The 24,190-nt window shown below is 39.6% G+C and overlaps 1 long non-coding RNA gene across 1 annotated transcript in view; it reads left to right on the top strand.

The window, feature by feature from the left end:
• The window catches only part of LOC119515154, a 30,437-nt gene extending 7,261 nt beyond the window's left edge, over positions 1 to 23,176 (top strand). Inside the window, exons 2-4 of the long non-coding RNA XR_005212983.1 lie at positions 12,653 to 12,722; positions 20,453 to 20,576; positions 23,064 to 23,176. This is a non-coding gene — a long non-coding RNA (uncharacterized LOC119515154). The remainder of the gene's footprint in view (positions 1 to 12,652; positions 12,723 to 20,452; positions 20,577 to 23,063) is intronic.
• The last annotated feature ends 1,014 nt before the right edge of the window (positions 23,177 to 24,190 follow it).

Raw genomic sequence — 24,190 nt, 5'->3', positions numbered from 1 at the left:
TACAAGAGACTCATCTTATACACAGAGAACAAAGAAATTGAAAGTGAGAGGATGGAAAAAAATTCCATGCAAGCTACAGCCAAAAGAAAGCAGAAATAGCAATATTAACCTCAGATAAAATAGACTTTAAAAGAAAGGATGTCATAAGAGACAAAGAAGTTCTCTATATACTTATAAAAAGAGAGTGGGGCTCAAGCCAACCTAGTCTGTATGCATGAACCTTGGATCAACTTAATAGCCTTTTCATACAATAGGCTAATTAAACCAAAAGGAAGCAAAGTAAGAATGACAAGTTAAAGATTACATACTTACCAAGCACAGGGAAAGTCTGGATTGCAAAGTCACCTTCACACAGATGCACCTGGTATCTGTCCATGGCAGGTGCCTACTCTCAGACCCTCAATTCTTTGTCTTCCAGGAAAAATTCCCAGGAATCTGCTGGGCATGAAACTGGGGGTCCAGGAGAGCCCTGCAGTTGATGAGACATGGACCACGGGTGCACTTAAAGCAGCAAGGTCTCCTGGCTGGCTCTCCAAGTTGTTACCATCATAAAAAATGGTCCTATTTAGTTAAGACCACTTGATCCTGTATCAAACAGAGAAACAAGATTCTCTGCTTTGGTGAGAAGGTGAGTTTATTGAAGATGCATCAATGAGGAACTGGATGAAAAATAATCATTCCATGACCAGTTTGAAGTGAGAAAGTTGATTTAAGATTTTATAGTTCAAACAAACAAAGGAATGGCAAAGGTCCAGAAGAAAGCAGAAGAGAAAGGAAAAAAAAACTAAAAGTCACAGGATTCATTAAAATTGATTAAGGGTCACCTGCTTCATTTTATTGGTCAGCATATCTTGTTATCTTGTAGGCCCTTCTCACTTTGTTGACCATTAAGGCATTTGATCATGTTCTTCAAAGGGAGGAAGGTGCTGATATAGTCCATATGGGTTTCATCCTGTATTGTGTGATATCTTTCCCTCACAAATATGGCTGGGAAAAGATATCATTAATGTAACCAGGAACAGAGTGTAATTTTTTGAGATTAGGTCACAGAAAACTGTGCTAATGTTCTGGTTTGCTAAAGCTGCCATTATGCCAAATACCAGAAATAGATTGGCTTTTATAAGGGGGATTTATTAGGTTACAAATTTACAATTCTAAGACCATAAAAGTGCCCAAAAAGAGAATACCATCACTGAAGAAAGGCTGATGGCATCCAGAACACCTCTGTCATCTGGGAAGGCAGGTGACTGGTGTATTCTGGACCCTTGCTTCTGGTTTCTGGTTTCAAAATGGCTTTCTCCAAAATGTCTCTGGGCTTCTATCTCTCCTAACTTCTCTTAGCCTCTGTGCATCTTTGCTTGTTCTCCAAAATTGTTTTCTCTAAGCATCTGGGGTGTCCTCCCTTAGTTAGTTTCTCTGGAGCAAATTCTGGGCTTCATCTCTTAGCTTAGCATCTGCAAATGTCTTTCTGTCTGCATCTTCCAGCTCTCAGCTCTCTTAAGTTTTCAACTTAGTTTTCAGAACTGTGTAACATACTGTGTGCATTTATTTGCATATATCTGATGCCTCAAATGATTCTATGCCTCGAAAAAGTGATCTATGTCCATACAATTCATCAATCAAAAAAATCTTTTGACCCCACATATATAGTGTTTCATTATAAATTAAAGACCTACATGATTATGCTCATGTATTTTGTACACTTTAACATTCAAAAACTAAAAATTTTAAATGATCTAAAAATAAAATATTTCCTAGGAATTTGTAAAACTTTATGAGTTGATTGAAAAATACTTTTGCTCTTAGGAAAGTTTATCCCCATTTTTAACATTAAAGGGAATATCAATAAATATTACAGTGTGTTCTGACAAAAAAGTGAGGACAGATTAAAATTTTCACAGAGAAACAAATGCTGTTAAAATTAATTGAATTTTAACAAATTTGTTATAAAGAGACCTGCCCTCCAAGAAATACTACAGAGAGTTGTGTTGTCTGAAAAAAAGGCAGGAGAAAGAGGTCTGGAGAAGGGCACAGAATTGAAAGGTATTAGTAAAGGTAATATAAAGCACAAAAAGAGAAAGGGGGAAAAATAGATCTGACAAAAATCAAAGGATAAGATAGTTGGTTCAAGTACTGCCTTTACAGTCATAACTTTGAATGTAAATGGATTAAACCCTCAAATTAAAAGGTACAGATTGGCAGATGGGATTAAAAAGTATGACCCATCTATATGCTGTTTACAATAGACTCTTTTTAGACCCAAGGATACAAGTGGGATGAAAGTGAAAGGATGAAAAAATATACCATGCAAGCTGTAACCAAAATAAAGTAGGGGGAGCTATACTAATGTCAGAAAAAATAGAATTTAAATGCAAAGATGTCAAAAGCGACAAGGAAAAACACTATATATCAATAAATGAGACAATTCAGCAAGAAGATATAACAATCGTAAATATCTATGCACCCAATTAAGGACCTCCAAAGCACATGAGGCAAACACTGAAAAAATGGAAGGGAGTCTTCTGGTTTCCTAATGTTGCCATTTTGCAAAATACCAGAAATGGATTGGCTTTTATAAAGGGGGGTTATTAGGTTACAAAGGTGTAGGCCAAGGCCATAAAAGTGTCCAAGGTAAGGCATCAAGAATAGGGTACCTTCACTGAAGGATGACCAATGGCATCCAGAAAACTGTGTTAGTGCTGAAGACACATGGTGGGCATCTGCTTATTCCCAGGTTGCATTTCAAAATGACATTCTCCAATGAGTTCCAGAAGATGGCAGCATAGAGAGGAGTGGAAGCTAGTTAGTCCCCTTGAAACAGCTAATAAACAACCAGGAACAACTAGTAAATAATCTGGAATAACTTGGGGGGGGGGGACAAACATGACTGTCCACTCATCATACACCAACCTGAATTGGGAGGAATGGCCAAGATCACAGCATAAAATCTGTAAGTAAAAACTGCGGACCTGAGCCATCAGCCCCCTACCTCACAGCAGCGCAAACTGCAAAGCCTTGCTGTGCTAGAGAGCAGCACTCTCTGAGCGAGTGAATATAGATCAGCTGAGTTCCAACTGGGGTTTTAATTAACAAACATGGACTGCTCGATACAAGCTATGAATCCCCAACAAACAGACAGAGTCTTTTGGTGATGACTGACCTTGGAGAGCTGGAGGACCTCTCTGGGAGTGAGGGGGAGCCCAGAGGGCCAGCTGCTGTCTCTGGCTGATGAGTGAAACTGAGGGTGGTGGCACACTGGTCCTAAAGAAGGAGTTTCTGTCCCTGTTTTGGCTCAGTGGAGAAAGCCTCAGCCATTTTCAGTTCCCAGCAATCTGACCCAGACAAGGGTGGAGACAGCACAGTCAAACTATTGAAATGCAAATAACCTCTCCCTAAGGGGTGTATCTTCCCCAAGAGGAAAGAGTTGGTGCCAAGCTCTGCTACCCACCTTCCATTCAGAACAAGACCCCAGAGCCTATAGGAAAACAGCCATGGGCAAAATCCCTTTAAACCAGTCTGGAGCTACAGGCTGATACATGCCACATGCTGGGCAGAAAAGCACAGTGACTTGAGGCTTCACAGGGTGTATCAATCTAAGAAATCCTCAGGGAAACTGGATACTATTGCCTCCTTTCAAGACCTGAGCCCATTCTGGTCTGGGAAAACCTGATTGGGGTAACAAAGGAAACAAGATGCCTAGACAACAGAAAACTATAACCTACACTAAGAAAAATGAAGTTATGGCCATTCAAAGGAATAAACTTATACTTCAACTGAGATACAGAAATTTAAACAACAAATGCTAAATCAATTCAAAAGTTTAGGAAATATATGGCAAAAGAGATGAAGCATATAATGAAAACACTGCATGTACAGAAGGTAGAAATTGAAAGTTTGAAGAAATAACTGGCAGAATATATGGAAATGGAAGGCACAACACAAGAGGTGAAAGACACAATGGAGACATACAACAGCAGATCTCGAAGGGCAGAAGAAAACATGCAGCAACTGGAGAACAAGACTCTGAAAGTCTAAACACAAAAGAACAGATAGAGAAAAGAATGGAAAAATATGAGCAATGTCTCTGGGAACTTAATGACAACATAAAATGCAGTAATGTACATATCATGGGTCTCCCAGAAGGAGAAGAGAAACAAAAAGGGGCAGAAGCCGTACTAGAGGAAATAATCAATGAAAATTTCCCATCTCTTATGAGAGACATACAATTAAAGATCCAAGAAGTGCAGCATACCCCAAACAGAATAGATGTGAATAGGCCTATGCCAGGACACTCAATAATCAGATTATCAAATGTCAAAGATAAAGAGAGAATCCTGAAAGCAGCAAGAGAAAAGCAATCCATTGCATACAAAGGAAGCTTGATAAGACTATGTGTGGATTTCTCAATAGAAACCTTGGAGGCAAGACGGAAGTGATGTGATATATCTAAGATACTGAAAGAGAAAATCCACCAATCAAGAATCCTATATCCTGTGAAACTATCCTTCAAATATGAGGGAGAGCTTAAAATATTCTCTAAGAGACGCTGACAGAGTTTGTGAACAAGATACCTGCTCTACAGGAAACACTAAAGGTAGCACTACAGACCAAAAGGAAAAGACAGGAGTGAGAGGTTTGGAACACAATTTTGGGAGATAGTAGCACAGCAATATGGGTACACTGAACAAAGATGACTGTGAGGATGGTTGAAGGAGGAATGGTGCATGAATATAGTGGAAAGGGTAAGCTCAGAGTCACGTATGTCACCAGAAGGAAAGTTGGAGGTTAAAAGATGGGAATTTATAAAGAGTAATCTCATGGTGGACAATGTCTGTGATTAACTGCACAAATATTAGAAAATTATCTCATTAACTAGAACAAATGTATAACAGTATAACTAGAAGTTAATAATAGAGGAGCATATAAGAAAAAATATACCTATTGCAAACTATATATTACAGTTAGTAGTATTTTAACATTTTTTCATCAACAGTAACAAATGTATTATACCAATACTATGAATCAATAATGGATGGGGGGTGTTTAGGGGTATGGGAGAATTTTAGTTTCCTTTTTTTGTCTTTATTTCTTTTCTGGAGTAATGAAAGTGTTCTAAAAATTGAAAAAAAATTAATTGTGATGGATGCACAGCTGTATGATGGTACTGTGAGCAATTGATTGTTCACTTTAGATCTTTGGATAATTGTATGGTATGTGAACAATCTCAATTTTAAAAACTGGCATTCTCCAAGATATTGCTCTTGGGGTGTTTAGTCCTGTCTTAGCTGCAGCTTTTCTTCAAAATGTCACTCTCAGTTGCTCTGAGTTCCTTCTGTTTGTCAGCTTTCAGTATGGATCCAGTGATTTAAGTCAGGCCCAGCCTGAATGGGTGGGATAACACCTCTGTGGAAATTATCCAATCAGGGATCTTGCTCACAGTTGATTGAGTCACATCTCCACAGAAACACTCAAAGAATTACAATCTAATCAACACTAATACATCTGCCCCCACAACATTGCATCAAAGAACATGGTGTTTCTAGGGACATAATACATCCAAACTGGCACACTTAGCTAGACTGACAAAGGCAAAAAGAAAGAAGACACAAATAAACCCCATAAATGAGAGGGAGATCATTACCATGGATCCTGAAGAAATAAAAAATATATGAGGATATTATGAATACTTCTGCGCCAACAAACTAGAAACCTTAGAGGAAATGGACAATTTCCTAGAATTACATGAAAAACCTATACTGACTCGAGAAGAAATAAAAGAGCTAAACAACCCAATCACACATGAAGAGATTCAATCAGTCATCCAAAACCTTCCTACAAATAAAAGTCCAGGGCGAGATGGCTTCACAGGGGAATTTTACCAAACATTCTGAAAAGAACCAGCACCATTCCAGCTCAAACTCTTCCAAAAAAAAAAAAAAAAATGAAAAAAAAAGTACACTATCTAACCCATTTTATGAAGCTAGTATCACTCTAATACCCCAAACAGATAAAGACAATACAAGATAGCAAAACTACAGGCCAACATCTCTAAGGAATATAGAGGTAAAAATTATCAACAAAATGCTTGCAAATAGAATCCAAAGACAAATTAAAAGAATTATACACCATAACCAAGCAGAGTTTATTTCAGTCAGGCAAGGGTGGTTCAACGTAAGAAAATCAATGAATGCAATACAACATATTAACAAATCAAAAGGGTACAATCACATGATCATATTGTTTGATGCTGAGAAAGCATTCAAAAATTTCCACACCTTTTTCTGATAAGAACACTTCAAAAGGTAACAATTGAAGGAAATATTATCAATATGATAAAGGGCATATGTGAAAAACCCGCAGCCAGCATCTTACTAAATGGGATGATGATGCTCACTGTCAGGACTTGTATTCAACACTGTGCCAGATGTTCTAGCTGAATAATTAGGCAAGAAAAAGAAACAAAAGGCATCCAAATCCGAAAAGAAGTAGGAAAATTTTCATTATTTGCAGATTACCTAATCCTATATTTGGAGAATCATGAGGAACCTATGAAAAAGCTACTTGAGCCGATAAATTCAGCAAAGTGTTGGGATACAAGATTAATGTGCAAAAATCAGTAATGTTTCTATACACTAGTGATGTCCTAACTTAGGAGGCAGTTAAGAAAAAGATTCCATTCACAATAGCAACTAAAAGAATCTAGGAATAAACCAAACCAAGGATGTAAAAGTCCTCTACACAGAAAACTACAAAATTTTGTTAAAAAAATTTTTTTAAAAAAGACCTAAATAGGTGGAAAGATTCCGTGTTCATGGACATGAAGGCTAAATGTCATGAAGATGTCAATTTTACTGAAATTGATTTACAGATTCAACGTGATAACAATAAAAATCCCAACCTCCTTTTCAGACTTGGAAAATCTAGGTACCAAATTTATTTGGAAGGAAAGGGACCTTGAATTGCCAAAAACAGTGTAAAAAAGATGCATGAAGTGGAAGGACTCACACTCTCTGATTTTAAAGCTTATTATAAAGCCAGAGTGGTAAAACACCATGGTAGAGGCAAAATGGTAGACATATTGATCAATGGAATCAAATTGAGGGTTCATAAATAGACTCCCAGATCTATGATAAATTGATTTTCATCAGGGCCCCCAAACCCACTAAATCATGACAAAATGATCTCTTGAAAAATAGGGCTTGGAGAACTGGATATTCATAACCAAAAGGAATGAAGGAGGACTCCTACCTCACACTCTATACAAAAATTAATTCATAATGGATCAAAGATCTAAATATAAGAGCCAGCACCATAAAACTCCTAGGGAAACATCTTCAGTAGCTTCTTAGACCATACACCCAAAGCACAAGCAAGCAAGAAAAACAAGATGAAGGGGAGCTCCCCAAAATCAAATGCTTTTGTGCCTACAAGGACTTTTTCAAAAAGGTGAAGAGGCAGCCAACCCAAAGGGAGAAAATATTTGGAAACCATATATCTGATAAGTGTATGATATCCAGGATATTTAAAGAAATCCTACAACTCATCAAGAAAAGCACAAACAACCCAATTATAAAATGGGCAAAAGATATGAATAGACATTTTTTTTTTCTGAAGAGGAAATACAAATGATTGAAAAGTGCATGAAAAGATGTTCATCTTCATCACCTATTAGGGAAATGCAAATCAAAACCACAATGAGATACCATCTCACTCACTCCTATAAGAACAGCTGCCATTAAACAAACAGGAAACTACAAATGCTGGAAATGTTGTGGAGAAATTGGAACACTTACCCATTGCTCGTGGAGATGTATAATGGTATAGATACTGTGGAAGATCGTTTGGCATTTCATCAGGAAACTAAATTCAGAGTTACCTATGACCCAGCAGTTCCAGTACTGGGAGTGACATGAGCAGCTATTTGCACACTGGTGATCATAGCATTATTCACAATTTCAAAACATAGAAAAAATCCAAGTGCCCATCAATAGAAGAGTAGATAAATTGTGGTATATACATATGATGCAATATTATGCAGCAGTAAGAAGGAATGAGTTCCTGAAGCATATGACATAGATGAAGCTTGAGGACATAATGCTGAGTGAGGTAAGCCAGACACAAAACAATAGGTACTGTATGACTTCACTAATAGGAACCCCTTAGAAAATGTGAACTCAGACCCTTGAAATTTACAATATAGGGGATGTAGAGATAGAAGCTAGAGAAGGGGGAGCAGTTGCATAATAGGTACAGTCTTGTTGACAAGGCTGAACTTAAATGTATGGGAATGGATAGAGGTGATGGTAGTTCATTAGTGGGATTACAAGCAATAGTGCTGTATTGAAGGTGAATATGATTGAAAGATGCTGTTTAATGTCATGTAGCTCACCAATTAGCACTGCAATTATAAGTAAGTTCTTCCATGAACAATCTCAAAGATACGACACTTGTACAACAAGTTAATAATAGACTGGTATATGGGAAAACTAACCATTGAAAGCTATGAGCTATATTGAACAGGAAAACCTCACTAATACTACAAAAATACTATGGGTAAAGAATTGGAGGTGGGGGGTAAGTCCTAAGGAGGTTTTGGGTTTTCTTTTTGGTGTGGGTGTATCTATCTGTTATTTTCCTCTTTGGAGCAATGAAAATAGTTTAAAATTGAGAGTGATGATTTTACAACTAAATGAGGATACTGCGAGACATTTGTTGTTTATTTTGGTAGAATATATGCTTTGTAAATATACCCCAATCAAAAATGCAGTCTTAAAATAAATAAATAAACAAACAGAAAAATTCACACTATAGAGAAAATGTGGAGAGAGGTATACCTATTCAATGATGGTAGGGTAACAGAATGCTTTAGCCCCTCTGGAAAGTATTCTAGTGGATCAACAGGGGGACAAATAAAGTGTCACCATTAGATTAGGCAAGCTTGTTACTGGGAGTATACTTGGAAGAACTGAGGGCAGGGCCTTGAATAGACATTTCCACACTGATTTTTATGGTGGCATTATTCATGACAGCCAGTGGATGGAGGTGGCCTGACAGTACATCGACTGAGGAACAGAAAGGTGAACTGTGGTATATATATATATCTACAATGGAATATTGTGCAGCTACAGAAGGGTATGAAGTCATGAGTTTGCAATGAGGTGAATGAAACTTGAAGACATTGTGTTGACCAAAATAAGTCAGAAACAAAAGGACAAATATTGGATGGTCTCATTTAGAAAATACATAAAAGAAAATGAGGGCCTGGATTGTGGTTCTTACAACAGTCATATTTATTCCTGAGCCTTAAATGTTATTTCAAAATTCTGAGGTGCTGTGCTCTGTAGGTATAGCCTGGTACTTCCCTGGAACTTTGGGTACATGTGTGGCAGAGTTGGAGTTCTGCAGGTCTGAAGGTCAGCATTGCTCCATACAGCAACTATTGAAGAAGTTGAAAAATAGATCATTCTTTGACTGGAGATAGGAACAAAGTTGATCTAGTTAAGTCTAGGGTGGATCAGAGCACAAGGTAAAGGATGGTGCTGTGTTTTAGAACTTCACCTTCTATGTGAGACAAAGGGAAGAGATTTTTTTGTCTAAAACTTATATTTATGGTAGCACACCATCTGGCTTAATGTGTCTGGCCAGTTCATTTAAACAACCTAAATACATGGAGCCTAGGATAGGGAATGAGATCTTGTAATTCTGTATGGCTTAATGTAATACCCCAACACATTCCAGAGAATATTGGACAGATAAAAATGTATTGACAAAATCCCTTAAGGGACTGAAGAAAAAATAAGGAATATTGAACTTCCCCACCTGTGGAATTCCTGTTATTTTTTTAAGCACTGGGAACTCCCAAGTTAATAGGTCAAGCCCTGCATCTTGAGACTTGTTCTTATGGAACTTATTTCTCTAGAAGGGAAGCTAAGCCTACCTATAATTATGCCAGAGTCACTCCCAGAGAAATGCTTTTGTTGCTCAGATGTGGCCTCTCTCTATAAGCCCAACTTTGTAAGTATACCCTTTACCCTCCCCACTATGTAGGACATAACTCCCAGGAGTGTAAATCTCCCTGGAAACATGGGACATGACTCCCAGTGAAGAGCCTGACCCTGGCACTGTGGGATAGATAATGCCTTCCTAACCAAAATAGGGAAAAGAAATGTAACAAAATAAGGTTATCAGTGGTTAACAGATTTCAAATCTGGAGGAGGTTACTCTTATTCAGGTTCCTGCTAGATATTGAAAATTGCCATGATACACAAAGACCCAACCAACAGTATTCCTGAAACCCCTAAAGAATACCTTGGGTTCTATCTAAGGCTCTATAAAAGTTTCACTCACTAGATTTATTTTCTAGAAACGTAAAACTGCCAGATTGTTCCTAAGCCAGCTAAACACTGAAACCAAGAGCACCAGTCTCTCCAAGAACAACTAGCTGCATTCTCTTACCCCATAATGTTGATACGCCTTTTCAACATGAAGAAGTTAGAATAGTCCTTAAACAACTATCCATGAAGATTGACAGAAGAATCAAGTGAGAGGGGGGAGTTGTAACAGAGAAGGTAGGATTGAATGAATGAATATGACTACTAAATTATTATACTGATATTTCTGACTGGTCTCTGGTGTACTAGAACAGCTAGAAGGAAAATACTGAAATTGTGGAACTTTAATCCGTACAATACTTTGAAATTTTCTGTATAACTACTTGTTAAACTGCGCCATGAAATTTACCACTTTTTTCATACGATATATTTCATAATAAGAAATGTTTAAGAAAAGATTTAGTTTACTGTACTTTAAGGATTCAGAGGGAGCTATATGGGAGGAGCCTGTTGCAACAGAAAAGGAAACTAAAAATTCCTTATAACATTATACAGTTTTTAAAAGGAAGCCCCTAGACCAGGTCTGAGGGGAAAAGAGAGATATTAAAAGCCTTACATGAAATCCTCACTTGTGAAAGGACCCATTGGATTACTTTCTTTCCACCCCATGCCCTCCACCTCCCCTATCTGTTGGTACAGAGACAGTATCTTACAGTCTCCAGCATCTGGGGGGAGGGACATCTCCCAATACAGGTCTGGCAGCTGTGCAGTTCCCAACACCTTTAATGCCTGTGAGCTTGGCTGAGCCCCCTAGCTGTCCTTCAGCACCACTGTATAATCCTATTGGAGGAATGACCTCCCCCTCACATACCCATAGGGGTATGCAATTTAGGCAGTGAGTGACTGCTTCTGGAGCTGGGTAATTTCCAATGCATCAGTTTCCTTTAGGAGTTGATGAGGAAGGACACTCTTGAGGAATTATATTGGTCCTTACGCCATTTTCAATACCTTACTTGTTAAAGTGGAGAAATAGCATTCCCAGTTACAGGGCAGATCCACACCAAATGAAAAGACAGTGTCCATTTTTGCCACTCATGCCCCAAATTAGGCTTATATTCAGTCATTGATGAATGTGTTACTAACCTTGGAGAAAAGATGAATGGTGTTAGATAAAGCTAGGCAGGAAGCAGACTGCTTATGAGAGATGTCTCCCCAGGACTCCATTCACACTGCTGCCCCAAGTGCCTTCATCCCTGAGGCAGATCCCTGATGGGATCCTAATGACCCTGCAGAGCAAGCCCTCATAAGCTTCGGCACTATAGGACATGCATTTTGGCTGGCCTTAAGAATGGGGCCCCCCAAAAAAATCTCTGAACAAAATCAGGGAGGGGCCACAGAAACCTAATGAGAATCCCTTTGCTTTCTTAGAAAGAATCTTTAAAGCATACCTTAGGTACTCTGATATAGATCCAGAAAGTCCAGAGAACACTAGAATAATTAATGTGACTTTTTTATTAGAGTTCTCTGGACAATGGCATAAATTACAGAAGCTAGAGGGCAGACTTGGAATATCCATGGCAATGCTCACAGATGTTGCTTTCAAGGTATAAAACAATCAGGAACAAGCTCAGCAAAAAAGGCAAATGAAGCAACAGATTGCCCTTCTGGTAGCTGTTCTAAGTGGGAACAGAGCATGAGGAGGGAATAGTAGAGAAAAGAGGAAGGAGGAACCTAGAATAGATCAGTGTGTTTACTGCAGGGAGGAAGGGCATTGGAAGAAAATCTGCCCCAAACTGACAAATAATAAAAAAGAAAAGAATGAAATGACATTAATATCTCATGGATCCAAACTAGAAGACTGAGTAGGGATGCCTGAGGACATTGGCAGCATTTTCTTCTGCCATACCTATTTCCTACCAAGAACCTCAGGTAAAGATAAAGGTGGGAAGCAAATTAGTTGACTTCCTTATTGATGCAGAAGCAACTTATTCTGTGATAAACCACCAATTGGCAACTGAGACACATGGGCAAATTTTAATAGTTGGAATAAATAACCAAAATACACTTAGAGTGCTTCTTTACCCTGAAGGATTGAAAAATTGGGAAAGAGTATTTGCAGCATTAATTTCTGTATGTGACTGAATGCCTTATAACCTTTCTGGGAAGGGATTTGATAACTAACCTAAATGTTGAAGTTGTGTTTTCAAAAGGAGAAATAAAGATCCGAGTGCCTACAGACAAAGGACTGAATCTGCAGGCTGCCCTTTTACAAGTACTGGCTCGCATACTAAAACATGTCACCTCTGATGCATGTTATTCAGGCCCTCTGGGAAGAGTGATAATTGCCTGTCCAGCAAAGACTGAGCTCAAGGCAGGACAAATCAGCACAAGGTATGTCAATATTCTTTGTCATTACAAGTGAGGAAACTTTAAAAGAAAGTGGCCTCATTCAATCTTGCCAGTCTCCACATAACACATCTATTCTTATGGTCTTGAAACCTAGCACCAATGGGGAATGTGTAGGTTTTTCCAAGTTTTAAGGGCTATAAACAAAATTGTGAAATATTTATCCAGTTCTGCCTAATCCTTACACTCAATTGACAACTCTGATGGGAACTTCAAATGGTTCTCTGTATTATACCTAAAGGATCTGTGGCTTTTGAATCCCAAGAAATATTTGCCTTTGGATGGGAGGACAAGACACTAAAGTTAAACAGCAACTTATGTGGATTGTTTTACTAAAAGGGTTTAAGAATTCTCTCACATTCTTTTAAGAATTCTTAGCAAAAGTTTTACATGATTTGCAACTACATTAAGGTGTCCTTTTGCAATATGTTGATGGTATTTTGATAGTGACACTGTGGAAGATTCGGATGTAAATACTATTAAAACTCTGAACACTCTTAATGCTAGGGGATATAGTGCCTCAGAAAAATGTTCACATTACTAAGGCCTGTGTAAAGTATTGAGGGTTTTTGCTCTCTGTTCCAGTTTGCTAATGTTCCTGTTATGCAAAATACCAGAAATGGATTGGCTTTTGTAAAGGGGGCTTATTTGGTTACAAGTTTACATTCCTAAGGCCATAAGTTTCCAAACTAAGGCATCAACAAAAGGATACATTTACTGAAGAATGGCTGATGGTGTCCACTCCTCTGTCAGCTGGGGAATCAAATGGCTGGTGTCTGTCCCTGATTGTGTTTCAGCTCCTCTTTCAGCTCCTCTTGGACAAATAAGAAAATTTCCTGACCTCAGGTAAATTTTGTAGCTTCCTGTAAATCTCTTAGCTTCTCCAGACCAAACTCTGTGCTAGCATCTCAAAGTATAAGCATCTTTTCAGAAGTATGTCCCAGCTGCTCTGAGCTCCTTCTGTTTGTGAGCTTTTATAGGACTCTCATGATTTAATTAAGACCACACTGAATGGTCATGTTAATGCCTCCATGGAAATAATCTAATCAAAGGTATTGTCCACAGTTGATTGAGTCACATTTCCATGGAAACAATCAAAAGTTTCCACCCAACAAAATTGCTGGATCATGGCTCATTTTGGGGGACATAATATATCCAAATCAGCACACTCTCCTGGGGCCAGAGGGCCCTCCTGCCTGATAGCTTTCAAGCTTTGATGAATATCCCAGCCCCTAACACAGAGACAACTATGGGGATTTCTAGGAATGGCCAGTTTCTGCTGCACCTGAATCCCCAATTTTGGGCTTATTGCTAAATCTTTGTCTGCTGCTGTGTATGGTTCAGGCTGAGAAGACCTAGAATGGACTGCAGAAAGTAACCAGGACTTTCATCCCATTAAAGAAATGCTGGGCACCACTGCAGTCTTGAGACTCCCTGATGTGTGCAAAACTTTTGAGCTGTTTCTACATGAAAGACAGGGAATAGAGCTTTGCGTTCTCACACAAAACACTGGGAGGTGACAACAACCTGTAGTACATATTTCAAAGAAACTGCACTTAGTGGTGTAGGGATGGCCACCTTGTCTTCAGGCTGTAGCTGCCACTTGTAATATTTTATAAGAAGCTACAAAATTTGCTTGGGTCAGAAAATTATAGTACACACTTCTTACAGTGTACTCTCTCTGCTTGATCAGAAAGGAAGCTACTGGCTGGCTGCCATCAGACTGGGAAAATATCAAGCCATATTATTAAATAATCCTATTGTGCACCTATGGTTTTTAACCCAACCATATTTTTACCTGAATCCAAGAGACCTGTTTTGCATGACTGCATTCAGGTGATTGAGGAAGTGTTCTCTAGTAGGCCAGATTTGAAGGACACCACTCTAAAGGAACCTGACCTGGAAATGTTCTAGGATGTGGACAGTTTTATGGATCATGGACATTGATGATCAGGATATGCCATGGTAATCCTGACAGAAGTTCTAGAAGCCAGCCCTCTGCTACAAGGTACATCAGCCCAGAAAGCTGAATCATTGTCCTGACCTAAGCCTTGATCATCAAATGAGGTAAAAAAAAATAATTTGTGCAGACTGTCACTATGCCTTTTCTGTAGTGCATGCTTATGGCAACATCTGGAAGGACAGAGGACTTCAAACCACAAATAACAAAGAAATTAAGCACCCAGAGACCATTTTAGATTTATTAGAAGCTGTACTGCCACCAACAGAAGTTGCTGTGATGCATTGTTTTGGGCATCAGAAGTCAAACAGCTATTAAACAAAAGGAAATCATAAGGCAGATTTGGCAGCAAAGGCAGCTACTAGGATAATATTTGAACCCAAAGGCACCAAAGAATAAGCTCTTATCTCAACTGCAGACCTCTCATCATTCACCCCACTTTATGAGACAAAAGACTTAGAGCTTAAGAAGGGGGATTTAAAGCGAAGACAGAGAAAGGATGATTGCAATCAAAGTTAGGACAAGTCTTGCTGCCGGAAAAATTAGTAGAACCTATTCTGTCACATTTTTACCAGGGGACTCACTATTGGAAAAGAAGCCTTTGCAACATGGATAAGAAGGTGCATTGCAGGACACAAAATCCAAGCAACTATCCATAAAATTATGAGCAAAAGTGTTCTATGTCATAAAAATAATCCCAAAATTAGCAGACCCCCTTTGATGGTAGGGATGCAGGCTCATGGGTTTTCACCTGAAGATGATTGGTAAATAGCCTTTACTGTGATGCCCTGAGCAGCTAGAAATTTCCACTATCTCTTAGTGTTAGATGACATTCTCAGGGTGGGTAGAAGCCTTCTACACCCTCAGTGAAAGAGCAACTGAAGTCACAAAAGTATTGTTAAAAGAAATCATAGCTATATTTGGTGTGCCATTCAATGTTCAGAGCAATAATGGCAGTGCCTTTGTTTCAAAAATAGCTGAAGAAGTTTCACAGGTACTTTGGATAAATTAGAAATTTCATGTATCTTGGAGGTGTCAGTCAACTGGGAGACTGAGAAAATGAATCATATTTTGAAAAAGACTATTGCTTAGATATGTCAAGAAACTAACCTCATCTGGGAGAAGGTATTACCTGTTGCCCTCCTCAGAAGCTGAGTTGCCCCTAGAAGTGGACTAGTTTTGAGTTCTTTTGAAATGATCTATAGGAAGTCCTTACTCAATAATGCAACTGAGAATATGTCTATGCAGACCTTGTATCATAAATTGTGGAGATATGTTGTCATTTCCCTGGGAGTACTATAAAAACTGATTTTGGATTTTGCTGATAATTGACTTTTTTCCCTACAGATACAGCCTTACACTCTTACAAGCTGGGGGATCAAGAGTTATTGAAAATATGGAAGAATAAACACCCTGAAGATCAGCTTACTCCTAAGTGTGAGGGACCTCATATTGTGTTGTGAATCACTCATGCTTCTTTGAAGCTGCAGGTTAAGTCTTGGATTCATCATTCATAAATGTAGCAGCCCCAGAAGAGAAAGAAGTGAAAGAAGATGCCTCCTACTCATGTACCTCCACTGCTGATTTAAAATTACACTTCCTTAAATTGCCTAAAACTATATAATGGTTAAGATTAAGTTGTATACCTTTTTCTCCTATCCTATTTTGTACAAGGTAATATCTTCCTAAAATGGACTGCAACAATAGCAGCTATTCATCAGAGGAATGATTGCTGGGTTTGTAATTATTTGCCTACTGCTGGAAGCACATGTTTGCCCTGGGCCATCTTAACTTCCTCACCACAAGATTGGTCTGATTGGTTGGTTGATCCTAATTTATCCTAAAATCCACTCTTCCATACACAAAGGGACCTTACAATACCCAGCCTGGGTCCTAATATAAGCCCTTTGGAAAATCCTCCCTTTAACTTCATGGCAGCCCAGGAAAATACGTCCAGTCTAAATGAGATTATTTCTTATCACCCCCCTGTATACCTCGCCCCAGGATGAAAAAGGATGGCTAATTGCAGAAAACAGGGCTCCACATGGAAAATCTCCATTTTTGTAGAATAATGGAACACCTCTGTCTAATCTAGACTTATAGGCAGTATACCACATTCGAAGTGTGATAAAGTCATCTATTCTTGGAAAGGAGAATGGCCTGGTGTAAAGCTGTTAAAGCCATGGAATCTAATCCCAGAGCTAGCCTCTGTAGGAAAAGAATTACTAGCCTATTTGCCTCCAGCTGGATCTGGGTGACTCTCTGCATCTAACTTCTGGCCATAATTGCCTTATAATTGGATAGGAAGATGTATTATTGGATACCACTTTTTGCCTGGACAAACACTTAAGGGTCTACCTGAAACAGAGTAATATAAAAGACTTAGAAGCCTTTATAAATTTGCATAAGAAAGCCTTATACTCAAGGAGGACCAAGAGAGCCTCATGGTGGTAGGAATGACATTAGCTATCTTCCTCTTAGGAGGGATGCATTAGATGCTCTCTCCTGTTACAGTCCTAACAGTTAAGCAAAACAACAAACAAGGGCTCAATCAGTTAAATAAGTAGCTCAAATGAAAAAAGTTGTCCTTCATAATAGAATGGCTTTGGATCTACTGACTGGCTGAAGAGGTAACTTGTGTCTGCACATATATACCAAATGAATATGACAATATCTCTTCAATATTAGATATTGTGCAAGATGATTTTGATCATGTTAAAGATTATGGTAAACTGGACTCATTTTCTGAATAGTTAATGAACTTACCTATGAAATGGAGAATAGCTGTGCCAGTTTGAATGTATTGTGTCCCCCAAATGCCATTATCTTTGATGTGGTCTTGTGGGGCGGATGTTTTGGTGCTGATTAGATTTGCTTGGAATGTGCCCCACCCAGCTGTGGGTGATGACTCTGATGGGATATTCCCATGGATGCATGGCCCCACCCATTCAGGGTGGGCCTTGATCAGTGGAGCCATATAAATGAACTGACTCAAAGAGAAGAGATTCAGTGCAGCTGTGCGTGACATTTTGAAGAGGAGCAAGCTTGCTAGAGAGGAATGTCCTGGGAGAAAGCCATTTTGAAACCAGAACTTTGGAGCAGATGCCAACCACATGCCTTCCCAGCTAACAGAGGTTTTCCGGACGCCATTGGCCATCCTCCAGTGAAGGTACCCGATTACTGATGTGTTACCCTGGACACTTTATAGCCTTAAGACTGTAACTGTGTAGCCAAATAAACCCCCTTTTTATAAAAGCCAATCCGTCTCTGGTGTTTTGCATTCCACAGCATTAGCAAACTACAACAGATTTTGGTACCGGAAGTGGGGTGCTTTTGCTGCTGAGTCTGCAAATACCAAACATGTTGAAATGGCTTTTCAAATGGATAAGGGGAAGATTCTGGAAGAATTGTGAGGAGCTTGATAGAAAAGGCCAAAACTGCTTTAAAGAGACTGTTTATGGAAATATAGACTCTGAAGATACTTCTAATGAGGACTTGAGCAGAAATGATGAATGTGTTGTTGTAAACTGGAAGAAAGGCGATCCTTGTTTTAAAGTGGCAGAGAATTTGGCAAAATTGAGTCCTGGTGTAAGATGGAAGGAAGAATTTGAAAGTGACAACCTGGAATACTTAGCTGAGGTGATCTCCAGACTACATGTGGAGGAGGTACCCTGGCTTCTTCTTGCAGCTTATAGTAAAATGTGAGCAGAGAGAGATAAACTTAGAACTGAACTCTTGGGTTCAAAGAAACCAGAAGCTGATGGCTTGGAAAATTACGAGCTTCCAAGGGGTGGAATCCCAGAAGCTACTGCCCAATGTGAGGATGTAACCAAATATGGAAACCAGCTGCCATTTTAGTACAAGCCAAGCTTGGAGATGGAATTATCCAGAAAGGATTTGTGGAAAGCCCTATTGTTTGATGGCTTTGACCCCTGCATGCTTCATGTGAAGCCAACAGAATTTTACAAGATCTTTACAGACAGAGCCATTGCCAGTCTGGACTGGAGAAGACAGACAAGGAACAAACTGAAGGAAAAGTTTCTTCAAAGACAGAGCTATGCAGGTTGAGGTCTGGAGTCAAGAGGTCTTGGGCTGGAAGAGCGGAGTGGCCCACATGCATGGAAAGGGTGAGTTTGCCCTGGAGGTCAAGGGTGGGCCTTCTGCCTCAATGTTCAGGAAATGTCTTGCCACCCCAAGCCCCAAAGAGGGTGGAGCACATTCCCAGGGAATTGGGGAGAGCCTGGCTGCCACCACACTGTTCTGAAGGGGTTGAGCATGTACCCCAGAGATGGAAGGGAATCCGGGAGCTGCCCCGATGTTTGAAGAGGGTAGGGCCAAGAAGGTGGTCTCCCTAATGTGTGGATATGTTGGAGCACTCACCCAAGTGTTTGGAGAGGAAAGGGCTGCCACAAAGGCCCTTAGGAAGGGTTAGACTCCCACTCTCTCAAGCCCCAAGGATGCAATGTTGTTCTGTAAATGACTCTCAGACTTTGAAATCTAATGGAGTTTGTCCTGCAGGTTTTAGGAACTGTTTTGGTCCTGTTAACCCTGTTTTCCTTATGCTTTCTCCTTATGGCAATGGGAATGTTTATCCTATGAATGTCCCTCCTTTGTATATTGGAAGCATATAACTTGTTCTAAGTCCACAGATCCAAAGCTAAAGGAGAATTATGCCTTAGGACCCACCACGCCTGTAATTGATTTTGATAGGATCTTGTACTTAACTTTTGTTACTGAAATGATTTAAGTTTTTGTGATATTGTGATGGAATGAATGTATTTTGTATTTCGAAAGATAATGTCATTTTGGGGTCCAGGGGTGGAATGTGCCAGTTTGAATGTATTGTGTCCCCCAAATGCCATTATCTTTGATGTGGTCTTGTGGGGCGGATGTTTTGGTGCTGATTAGATTTGCTTGGAATGTGCCCCACCCAGCTGTGGGTGATGACTCTGATGGGATATTCCCATGGATGCATGGCCCCACCCATTCAGGGTGGGCCTTGATCAGTGGAGCCATATAAATGAGCTGACTCAAAGAGAAGAGATTCAGTGCAGCTGTGAGTGATGTTTTGAAGAGGAGCAAGCTTGCTAGAGAGGAATGTCCTGGGAGAAAGCCATTTTGAAACCAGAACTTCGGAGCAGATGGCAGCCACATGCGTTCCTGGCTAACAGAGGTTTTCTGGACGCCATTGGCCATCCTCCAGTGAAGGTACCCTATTACTGATGTGTTACCTTGGACATTTTATGGCCTTAAGACTGTAACTGTGTAGCCAAATAAACCCCCTTTTTATAAAAGCCAATCCATCTCTGGTGTTTTGCATTCCGCATTAGAATGACTCTTATTTTGTTTGCCATTTGTTTGTCTTGCTGTTGCCTATATTGTATCTGTGAGATTATGTCCAAAGCATCTTCCAGATTAATATAAAATTTCCTTCACCCTTGCTCAGCAAAGAGCAGGTACAGAAGGTAAGACCTTTGCCCACTTTACCTTTATGAGAAATGCTCACAAGATGTTGCTTCGTAAGATTAAGAAGCGATATAAAAGGGAAAATGCTCAATATAATACTTTAGATGGAAAAAGCTGGGTATAATCTTGGGTAGTTAGAGACACTTATTATAATCAAATCATTCAAGCATCTTTGATTCACATCAAGCCTGAAAGCCCTTTCTAGCATAGTTTGATGTGCATTAATCTCAAAAGCGTACACTCTGTTCATCATTTCATTAATGACATCTTTATCCGGTTTTGCTTGTAGTGATAAGATATCACCCAAAGCAGGATGAAACCCATATGGATTATATCAGCACCTTCTTCCCTTTGAAAGACAAGGTCAAAGGCCTAAATGTTCAGCAAAGAGAGAAGGGCCTAACAGATAACAGGTATGCTGACCAAACAAAATGAAGCAGGCAACCATTCAATTTTAATGAATCCTGTGACTTTTACCTTGTTTTGTCTTTCCCGTTTTTTTTTTGTTTGTTTGTTTTTTTTTTTTTTCCGCTTTCTTCTGGTCCTTTGCCATTCCTTTGAATGTTTGGACTATAAAAGCTCAAATCACCTTTCTCAGTTCAAACTGGTCTTGAAAAGAACTTTTTCCCCAGGTTCTTGTTGATGCATCTTCAATAAACTCTGTTAGGTTTCTTGACCTGAAGAGACCAAAACTTGATCAAAAGAGCTTTTTGGTGGGCCTGTGCATAAGTGGGCTGAAGCTTAAGATGGTGACAGCCCTGAACAAAGGTGGGAGCACAGTTTTATAGCTTTGGGGAGGGAGATTGGGGTAAGATAGAGAAGTAAGGAGTTGACATCAGGGGATTGATTGTTTAGGTTAAGATAAGGAGTTGACATAAGGGGATTGATTTTTTCAGGGTAGGATAAGGAGTTGACATTAAGGAGGTTATTACATTATGGCAAATTTTTGTTTTTGTTCTTGCTCAGACTGCTATGTTCACTAAGAGTGGGTTTTATGTAAACAGCCATGTCTGTTGTGGGTGCGGAGAGCTTCCTGGAATATTTGCTAAGGGTGGGTTGCATGTGTTTTGGGGTGGAGAGTTTTGCATAACATTCTAGGCTTTTTCTTTTAGTTTTCTAGGGGTGCTGAGGGGCACAGATACATCTTCTGTAATGGCTTCTGGCTGGTGGGAAGCATAGAGTTGTCTCTATGGTTTGTCATGGGATAGTGGCTGGTAAGGGTATTTTCATTGGAGGAGTAGCATGTCACTGATGGTTTGATTGGTCATGGATTGTATTGTCCTGCAAATGAATTTAACAAAAGTTACAAGCCTAAAAGTTGTAAGAGACAGGCTTCCAGGAGAAGGATTAAAATGAGATGATGATAGGTGTTATAAGAGGTATTAGTATAGAACATAGAGGAGATGAGAAGTAGGATATGAGAGAGCTAAGCCAGGATGAGTTGTCAGCTGCATTTTCTTTAGCTCTTTTAATAATTTCTATGTTTTCTCTTAGGATTTTTAGATTTTGTACTACCTGCTCTGTCATGTTGATGTAGAAACAGCAAGTTTTGTTTATTACAACACAAATATCATCTGCTCTGGTGGTTAGCATGTTTAGGACTTTTTTTATTTTGCAGGACTACATTTGCTACACTGTTTAGGGATTTTTATTGTTTTTCATGGCTATTACAGTGGCATTTAAAAACTGATGCATCATAATAGAGAGGTTTAAAACTGATCCTTTAATTTTGGGGTGCCTGCAAACCAGAAGAAACTTCGGAAAATTGAATGTTTAATGCTTGTTTTTTTTTTAAAAAAAAAATAGGGTTATCATGTGTGTGGTATACACATTCTGCTGTATTTGTTATTTTATTTATTTATTTATTTATGCCTGAGTAGCTTGCCAGGAGTTAGGGAGGTTTCTAGAAATGAACCTAAGTTTGGGATTTGGTTAGAGGTGGCTATTTTTGTGGAGGTTAAGATGGTTGTATTAGGGAGGACTAGTGCAGGTTGCAGACCATGGCTTGGGTGAATAAGGTATGCTGTGTTTTTGCACAGGAAGTAGTATCTTGTTTCTATGAGAGACAGAGCAGTTGTGAATTTTGGGGGTTGGGAATATTTAAAGGAGCTTAAAATAAATAGATTTTTAAGGTTGATGGTTAGTCTGCTTGAGAAGAAATTATTTACACATAAGGGGGAGTAGAGGGGCTCTGTGTGTTGTGGGCTTTGGTAGAATAAGTTGCAGAAAATGAATTGGAAAAGGTTATTTTTTATTTTTATTTTTTGGCTTAGGGTAGGGAATGGTTCATATTTTCATCTCCAGAGATATTGAAGAGCTGATCTGAGCATGCTCTTATGCTAAAGGGTTTTGTTTCATGTTGTGAGATGTTATATTAGAGAATGTTTTCAGTGTAACTTTTTGAGGCATTTTGGGTGCTGCTTCCCCAGAATAGAGAATTGATATGATCATAATACAGGTAGGCTTTGGCAGGGACCCATGTTAATGTCAAAGGGTTAAAATATGGGCTGTGATTATAATAGGAGATGTTAAGATAGCTGAGATATGATGCACCCACAATGGACATGACTGTTTACATAAAACCCACTCTTAGCTAACATAGCAATCTAAGCAAGAATAAAAAAATTTTTTTCCAGTGTAACAACTTCCCTAACATCAATTCCTTATCCTATCCTAAACAAATCAATCCCCTGAAGTCAAATTCTTAGCTTACTCTGAGCAAACCAATCCCCTGATGTCAACTCCTTATTTCTCTATCTCACCCCAACACCCCTCCCAAAAACTATAAAATTGTACTCCCACCTTTGTTTGGGGCTGTCTCCATCTTAGGCTTCAGCCCACCTTGGCACAACCACACAATAAAGCTCCTTTGATTGAGTTTTGGTCTCTTCTCTTCCCAGTCAAGAAACCTAACATCTTTGTGCTGAAACCAGGAGAGGAAACAAAATCTCTGTCAGAAGTGTTGGAACCCATTTGCCTGACTTCAACACCAACAACAGTGAATCACCTCTGGGTAAGGAGAAAGCCCCTCTCTTTCCCCTCCAGCACTCTCTTTCTCTGTGTTTTCCATTGTGGGTGTGGAGAGCTTCCTGGAATATTTGCTAAGGGTGGGTTGTGTGTGTGTTGGGGGTGGGGAGTTTTGTCTAACACTCACCTTCTCACCAAAGAAGAGACTTTTTCTCTGTTTGATGCAGGATCAGGTGGAACTAAATATATAGGACTGTATTTTATGACTGTAACATTTTCCATTATTATTTTTTAAGAAGGGATAAGGAACATGAAATTTAATCACCATGCTACTATTGTAGGAGTGTGATATCAGAGTGAGGCCATCTGATGGGAAGCAGCTTGGAACACAAAAGCAATCAAGTAACTTAAAGATTAATTGTGGAAACCTACGCAGATAGCAGTTTTTTGCATTAGGAGTATGCTAGGCCCATAAGCCAGGGTGGGTGGTTGAGAACACATCCAGGTGCAGTTTGATCCTTATTTCTTCTCTCCAGAATTTTACAGATGAACTTAAAGATAAAAAGATAATCGAGTCCTCAAGTGCAGTGATCCAGGCCCATCAGTATGAGACCAGCTCCCTGCCCATGGTGTTGACCTGCCACCTGCTGTGGGTGGGAGCATGGATGCCCTGGAATCCTCCAGTTTGGGAGACATTTCTTCAACTCTTCTGACCTGTGGGAAGGAAGAGGCTGCAATGGTTAGAGACAGGGGAGGAGGTAGGGGTCTGAGGTGAGACCTTGCCTGGTACCACCAGAATAGGGTGACCAGTGGCTCCTGGGCCAGGAGAGGGTGCCCCACAGACTTCCTGGAGGAGTATAAGGTGAAGCACAAAAAGATGTTCACCTAGCAGTGCCCCAAGCTTGGCCACATTGGGTGGGGGCAGCAGTGAGGTGGCCAAGAAGCCCCCAGTGGGGCTGCTAGGCACCTTGGTGGCAACCACAGCCCCCAAGCTCAAAAACCACCTTCCTGCCAGCATGGCCACACCTGTTGCTCCCAGCCCAGAAATGTGAATAGCATG

Source organism: Choloepus didactylus, chromosome 19, assembly GCF_015220235.1.
Source record: "Choloepus didactylus isolate mChoDid1 chromosome 19, mChoDid1.pri, whole genome shotgun sequence".
NCBI classification, from domain to species: domain Eukaryota; kingdom Metazoa; phylum Chordata; class Mammalia; order Pilosa; family Megalonychidae; genus Choloepus; species Choloepus didactylus.
Note: the sequence above shows the minus strand (reverse complement) of the source record. Positions and strands in the feature narration are given on the sequence as shown.